Consider the following 7,107-nt stretch of genomic DNA (forward strand, 5'->3'; position numbering starts at 1 on the left):
AAAATATGTTAAGGCAATTCACCAAGGTAAAAGAAGTGTGGTTCAGCAGAATGCAGCTGACAACTCACCCATGGCTTTGTCATTCTGATAACCACCACTCTGACCTTCATAGCTCACCATGGAGCAGTAAAACAGTCACAAATTGTGGCTTAAGTGCTGCCTGAATTGGGACATAGCCAAGGCAGCTAAAGGAGGAAATTCCTAGGTAGTTAAATATAAATTAATGGTGTTTTGCAACAAGCCCCAGATCTGTTCAGGAGGTTAAAACCACCAACATGCCAGTAAGCATTCACTATCAAAGCAAAATAAAACCAAGAAAGGTCATCAGGAATCATAACAACAAACATGCATCTTCCTACTGAGATTTCCACCTGCTGATATCTGAGCAGGGACTGTTTGCTCTTACTGGAAGTACAGCTGTGAATAATGGTGTTTTATTTTCTAAACATCCCTATCAGCAAGGAAGTTAAGTTCTTTGCTTCTTGATAATGAGACACAGCTCCTGGCAAATGAGGTAAGAGTTGCTGTAGACAGAACAAGGAGGAAATATTCTCAATTTCCCTGGTGAGGTTTGCAGGTGGGAGAGGGGACACAGAGGTTTGCTACAATTTGTGAAATATGTTTGCATTATAGTTCTTTTCACTAGAAGGAGCAAAGACAGATTTTCTGTTTTAATGTGATCTCACAAAGAGGGTCCAAGAAGACCATTGAGAGGCAATCCTTTAACCAAGGAATTGATCATCAAATGGCTCATGGTACTATTGATACCAAGCAGATTGTTTCTGAGATACCAGCAGACCTGCAAAGCAATTCCTTGATAAGCAAACCCAAAACTCAGGTGCTAAACTGCTGAAACAACTGCATCTGACTAAGTCATCCTTGCCAAACTGTGTTAGCAGAGGAGGAGAGAGCTCAAGTATCCTTCATCCAGCTATCAAAGACAGACAAAATTTCCAAATGGAAAAAAATTACTAAACCCAGAAGTTTCTAGTCTAAGAACATTTACAATCTGCCAGGATATTCAAAACAATCACCAAAAAAAATATTCTATACTGCCTTATTCCCATTTGTTCTGAGCAATGTTTACATAAGGATAAAAATTAAGATGCCTCATATTGGTCAAATGATTCCCTAATGGACCATGACAAATGCTAAATATTAGAAGTGGCTACTGAAACCTTTCATTACATCAGTTTATTGATTTGCATTTATTCCTGCTTAGAGCTACACTTTCATCTTAATCACATACTGTTGCTCTAAAATTATCTGATTGCTACAAATAGTGACTAAATTGGCTGTATCAGAAAGAACTGCAGGGCAGTAATTCCCTTTTCTCATTTGCAAACCTTGTACTTTCTTGAACCCTTTTTTTGGTATGACAATACAAGGCATACATGGGAGATCATTAGTATCCTTCAGGGTGTGGGTTGATTCTTTTTTATGTACAGTTTTATGCGTTACTTTGTACAAGTACAGCCCTTAGGAGTGAGGGAAGATGAACAGAATAATATCAATGTGATTATAGAGCAGTGTGTCACTGAGCATGTTCTTCCTATAAACCTATGAATTTGAAAGCATTCCCTTCAAGAATTTATAGGAAGCTTCATGTGGCAGTTCTGTGCCCATTTATCTGGATAATGGGATAATGAATAGCAGATTAAACGTTTTTAAACATATGTTTTAAAGTTAAATTTGATGTTTCAGAACTAAGGGTTGGCTCCTTCATGATTATATAAAGTATCCATTTTTTGTACTACCATAGACCCAAATTTTTAAAAGGCCAGAGGAGACACATATTGCCATTACTGACTGAATCTTGCCTGTTCAGAATGGAGTAATTTGTAGTAAGTGGGCTTCATCAGGAGTGGAAGTACAGTTCTACACATAAAAATAACAATGTAATTTTCTCTTATTTTAAATATATAGGACAGAATGTTCTCTTTTATTACTTACCTCTTTAGTATTTGGGGACATAAGAACAAGCATCCTACAAATTATACTAAATTAACTGCTTTTCTTCATAGTAGCTCCTTTTCTCTTCTTCCATACTCCAGAATGGAGACCATGGAAAAACAAGCCAGAAGAAGTCTGTCATCAAGTATTCTTTTTGATGAGTTTGCTCAAGTCAAATTAAATAAAGAAGTAATTTCCTTCAAATTATTGCAACCTATTTTATTTATTTATTCCTCGAGCAATGCTTGATACCCCAAATTTGTCAATAACTAAATCTTGTGGAAACGTCCATAAAAAGATGCTTGAACTTGGTGAGTCCTGAAGTGGTCAGGCAGTTGGACTTTATGATCACTTTATGCCCCTTCCAGCTTCGGTTCCATTCTGTTCTGTTCTGCTGAAATATTTAATTCCATCCTGTTCTGATATATCCTGATAAGTTGGAAAGTTCATTTGGTTTTCTGATGGTTTTTTTTTTTACTCTGATTCTCCTCTTATAATTTTTCATGTTTCAGAGTAAAACTACTTCATTGTTATTCTTTAAGTGTATCATAAAATACAAATCTAAAGTCCATTTCAAAGCAGTGGGAAGCTTTTAAGTAACATCATGAGGTTTTGGGCAACAAACAAAGTAAATGCCATCTGGTTAGCAGTAAAAGCAGCCCCAGAATAGCCAATGATTACATTTCAAATAAACAGTTCTCTCCCTGAGCCATGCCACCACAGCTAGAGATTGATACAGATACAAAAATACACGATTGCTCCAGATAAATAATAAAAAGTTATCTGAATGTCTTATCATCTAAAAGTGAGGAAAAATAATTTTTATGATATGCCAAAGTAAACTAAATGAAATTAGAGTAAGACAACAACTTAGGCAAGCAAATCTAATTTTAGAAAAGCTTCATGTTTCCATAACATTATTTTTTCCCTAGAATCATACTTATCTTAAAGTGTAGTAGGAGCTTTAGACTCAACAACAAACCACAGCCAGAAGCAGGAATTCAGCCTCAAGGCTTTCAACTAAGTGAAAGTGTTCAAATTTCCTGGCAGAAGATAATTTTTTGATGAAGAAATAAATTCACATTAATGAAAAGGAAGAGCACTCATTTATGATGTGGAGAGGTATCTCTGTGGAAAGACTTAATTGAGAATGATCTAATTTTTTGTAAGTAGTTCTCACAGTGCTGGCTTACCACAAGTAATATCTGTGCTAGAGAAACCTGGTAAACAAGTTTATATCCTTAATTAGAATATAATATTATGATGGGCAGCCATGTAACCATTCAGCTCTTACTAAATTAATACAATCTGTATAGATATAGGCTTGAGCCAAGCAGAATTACCTGTGAAATCTCAGTAAGCCAGTTACTCTTGATAAACAGCAGGATTTGATAAGCAGAGAGCTAATGGAAGATAATGATATTTTCAGTAATTTCATTAGTGGAGTTTCACTGGAGAGAAGAGAGAACAAGAAGGTGCTTGGAGAGGAACCAGAGTGTCAAAGCCTGAGAGCAAAGGGGAATTCACATGCAGTACATGTCAACACACTGATTTTCTTCGGCTTTGTTTCCTGAAGGGCAGAGGGCTGGATTTCTAAGTCAAGGAAGTGTTCAGGTTCAGTGAGGAACCTCTACACAGCAGGACTGACCAAGCAAATTTCAGATGCAAGGATTTAGTAATGATTGTGGAGCCCACGTGCCTCTGAAGGTCCGGGGGCAGAGACAGAGCATCTGTGAGCCCCAGATTTGTGACCACGCTCTCCAGGTACAGGTGCTTGATGAGAAACTTTGGCTTTAGGGACTCAGAACAAAACGTGGCCTAAGGGTTCTTAGAGGCCAGCAACACAAATTTGTACATAGATAGAAGTGAGAGCAAGCACAGAAAGAGTGAGTCTGACTTCTGACTTTTAAATTAGTAACTGGCCTTCTTCAGCAGCTTGTGAGTCCATGAGTAACACTACAGGTTGCAAAAATAAAAGAGAAGGGTTTATTTATTTAAAATCTCCGATTAGGAGCAAAACAATTAATAGCATTTTAACATTCTGCTTGCCTGGGGTCACAGCTGGTTAATAGTAAACCAAGGAGTTAGGCATCAAACTTCTACTTTCTAGCTCAGGGAACTGGGCTAGGCAGGGCTGTTTACTTAGTACATGTAAAACAGTAAAAACCATTTTCCTTCCAGAATTAAAATGAAAACCACTACAGAATTAATCCATAATACTAGCACTGTGCAGCACTGCTGTGGAAACAAGACAGCCATTGAACAGCCTGATTTGGGTTAGAAAAGTAACCCAAATGGATCCTAAATGGATGAGTCTGTAAGGCTGCTGGACAAGTCCCATTTCTGCTGAAATTTGCCTAAGTAATCAATTATCAAGACCTTTATAAGAGGACATTTCCTCCCATCCTGAGTAACAGCTTTGATTTTACTTTCCTTTTTAACTTTCCTTTGCCAGTGTGAGATCAGAGTTGTTTCCTTCTGAGTTACTCAGCCTGTAGGATGAAGGGGAAACATTCACCCCTTACTGCTGTGGGTCCTGGTGCACCTGAGCTGTACCAAGGAGTAAAAACTGATCGTGAACCTCCCTGTTTCATTTTGAATACTTCCCAGACTTTGATTTATTTTTCAAGAAAATCAGTTTTTCCTATATTTTTTTCTTAGCTTTCACAGCTCATTATCCCCTCCCTACTGAGGTCTTCTGAAGATCTTCCATTATTTCTGATAAAAGCTGATAAGGAATTATTTAGGAAAATATGTTACTGTTTCCTCACATCTAGAAAAATTTAGATAGCTCTGCCTTGCTACCACAGGAGATAAAGAGTTTGAAAAGAATTAAGTAAGTATAGGAATTAAGGGGTTGGACTGAAAAATGTGAATTTGGACGGAATGCTGTAAATTAATCAGACCTGGCTAAGCAGAAATTAAGTGGGAGATGAAGTTATATTCTACATGAGCCTAAATACCAAAATAAGAAAGAAAATGTTAAGAGTGAAGCCCAAGGAGACAAAACTGGTGCTGACTGGACTAGATTGAGCAATAGGAAGTATCAGAAGAATGCAGTAAAATGAGAGGTGGGTGGCTGTGATGCATTCTGGTGCTGATGCAACACTGAACAGGAGAGCCAAACCTGACAGCCCAGTTCAACTGCACAAATTTCATTTCAGTGGTTTTTTCAGTTTATTTAATTAGGAGAAAATATTTTTTACCTGATGTTTCCCACTTTCTGAAAACAAACATTATCAGTTTTTTTAAATCTACTTCTTAAATAAAAACAGCTACATCCTAAATTAGAAATATGAAATCACCCATAACAATATTATACTTTTAGATTGATTACAGAACTTCTATTTTTTCTAAGAGCTTATCAATTTTAAATTGGCTATTTGTTGTTCATTGAATATATTAATGTGAAATATTTTTCCTTGGCAGCTCTGTTTTTCAGATGTGTTGATTGATTGATCACAATGAATGAAATCATGGGGCTTTAATTTAACTGAACTGTTAAGTCTCTGGGACTGAACATCCCCTGAAAACATCATACTTCATACAGATCAATGAGTAATAATTCTTTTCAAAATTCCATACTTGAATGAAATAAATAAAAATGGAAAACACATGGCTGCATGAAACCACTGACTCTTTTATGATACCTTCAATGATCAAAGGCCAGGAAAAGTTACTGTTTTCAAATCACATTTCCATGTTTTGCTTTGAAAAAAAATTTTTTATAATTTGAATGTGAAAACAGAATATCCCAGCAAGGCCAGTGCAGTAAAAGTCACAGGAAGAGGAGCAGGTATCATAAGGAATAGACAGTATTAAGAGAGAAAAGGCCAAAGGGACTCAGAGGTTTGTAAGATCACTAGCACAGTGTCCTTTGTTTACCAGAACCTACTCTTGGATGAAATTCAGTGTGATCTTTTAGTCAGCTGTTTGCAGCAAGTAATATTTAATGTTTTGCTTAAGTTCTCTGTGCTTGGTTTTGGTGAGGCATATCGACAACAGAATAAAATGTGGAGGTAAATTAGGTAAATTCCTGAAGCCCTAATTAGCTGTGTAGCAGATTAGCTATATTCAGAGTCACATGTGAATGGAATGCATCAATATCCATGAGTTGTTAACACCTTCATAAAATGTATGTTATCTTTTTGGGAGCAGATAAATTGTAGCTGAATCCATGAAGAGAGAAAAGTTTTCCTAACTGAGCCAACATTAAAAAAAATAAATCAAACAAACAAACAGTCTAATAGTAATAGGTTGTATCTTCTTTTTGAAAATTCAGCAATGACCCAAAACATAATGATCCAAAAAAATGGTCCTGCTAATGCCTCATTATCTTGAACAAACAGCAAATTAGTCTGCACTGTCTATAAAGAGGACCCCTAATTGCGGACAGAATTTGTGCTGGGACACGTGGTGACAATCTTCTGTCTGTGTGGCACGGCCCTCTTGTCACAGACTGCCACACTGTCATACAGCTGAGTCAGGCTTTCAGGTTAACCACTGCAGGTTCAGACATGCTAATAGAAAAAAAAAAATCTATTAAAAATACTAAATTCTGTTAAAGAACTATTTTTCTTAGAATTAGTGGTTTTCTGAGTCAGAGGGAAAATGAGTTACAGATTGGAGCACAGAGTATAACAGTGCAGCAGCAGCATCACCATTTGCTAAAGGACCAATTAAGTTATTTACCATTGCACAATTAAGCCCTCAGTAAAACAGAGGAAAATCATATTACGTTTCCCTAGAATGTTTCTGGGGACAAGCTGTACCCAAGAGCCTTGCTGGTGCAAAAGGCAAAAGAGAGACGCTATGATTAAAACTTGCTTCATTGAAATACTAGCAAAGTCAGCCATGCTGCTGAATTTCAGATGTGGATACAGGCAATAAAATGGGGCCTACAGAAACAATTCAATTTAACAATGCAGGACATCAACAACAACTTTCTAACAGCAGAAATTTAGGCAGTGAATCAGCAATAAAATTATTATAGCTTGTGGGTCTTATTAATTTAAATGAGAAATTATGGGCATGTAGAATCTGTATTTCACTCTATTGTTGAAAGAAAAAAACTTGCTTGACATATTTCTGTACAGGGTTCAAGAACTTAATCAGCTATTCTCTAGAAAAATCATACTCCAAGCTAACGGATAT

The sequence above is a fragment of the Melozone crissalis genome, unplaced genomic scaffold (genome assembly GCF_028551555.1).
Source record: "Melozone crissalis strain CALT ecotype California unplaced genomic scaffold, PUWL_Pcris_2 ptg000045l_1, whole genome shotgun sequence".
Lineage (NCBI taxonomy): Eukaryota > Metazoa > Chordata > Aves > Passeriformes > Passerellidae > Melozone > Melozone crissalis.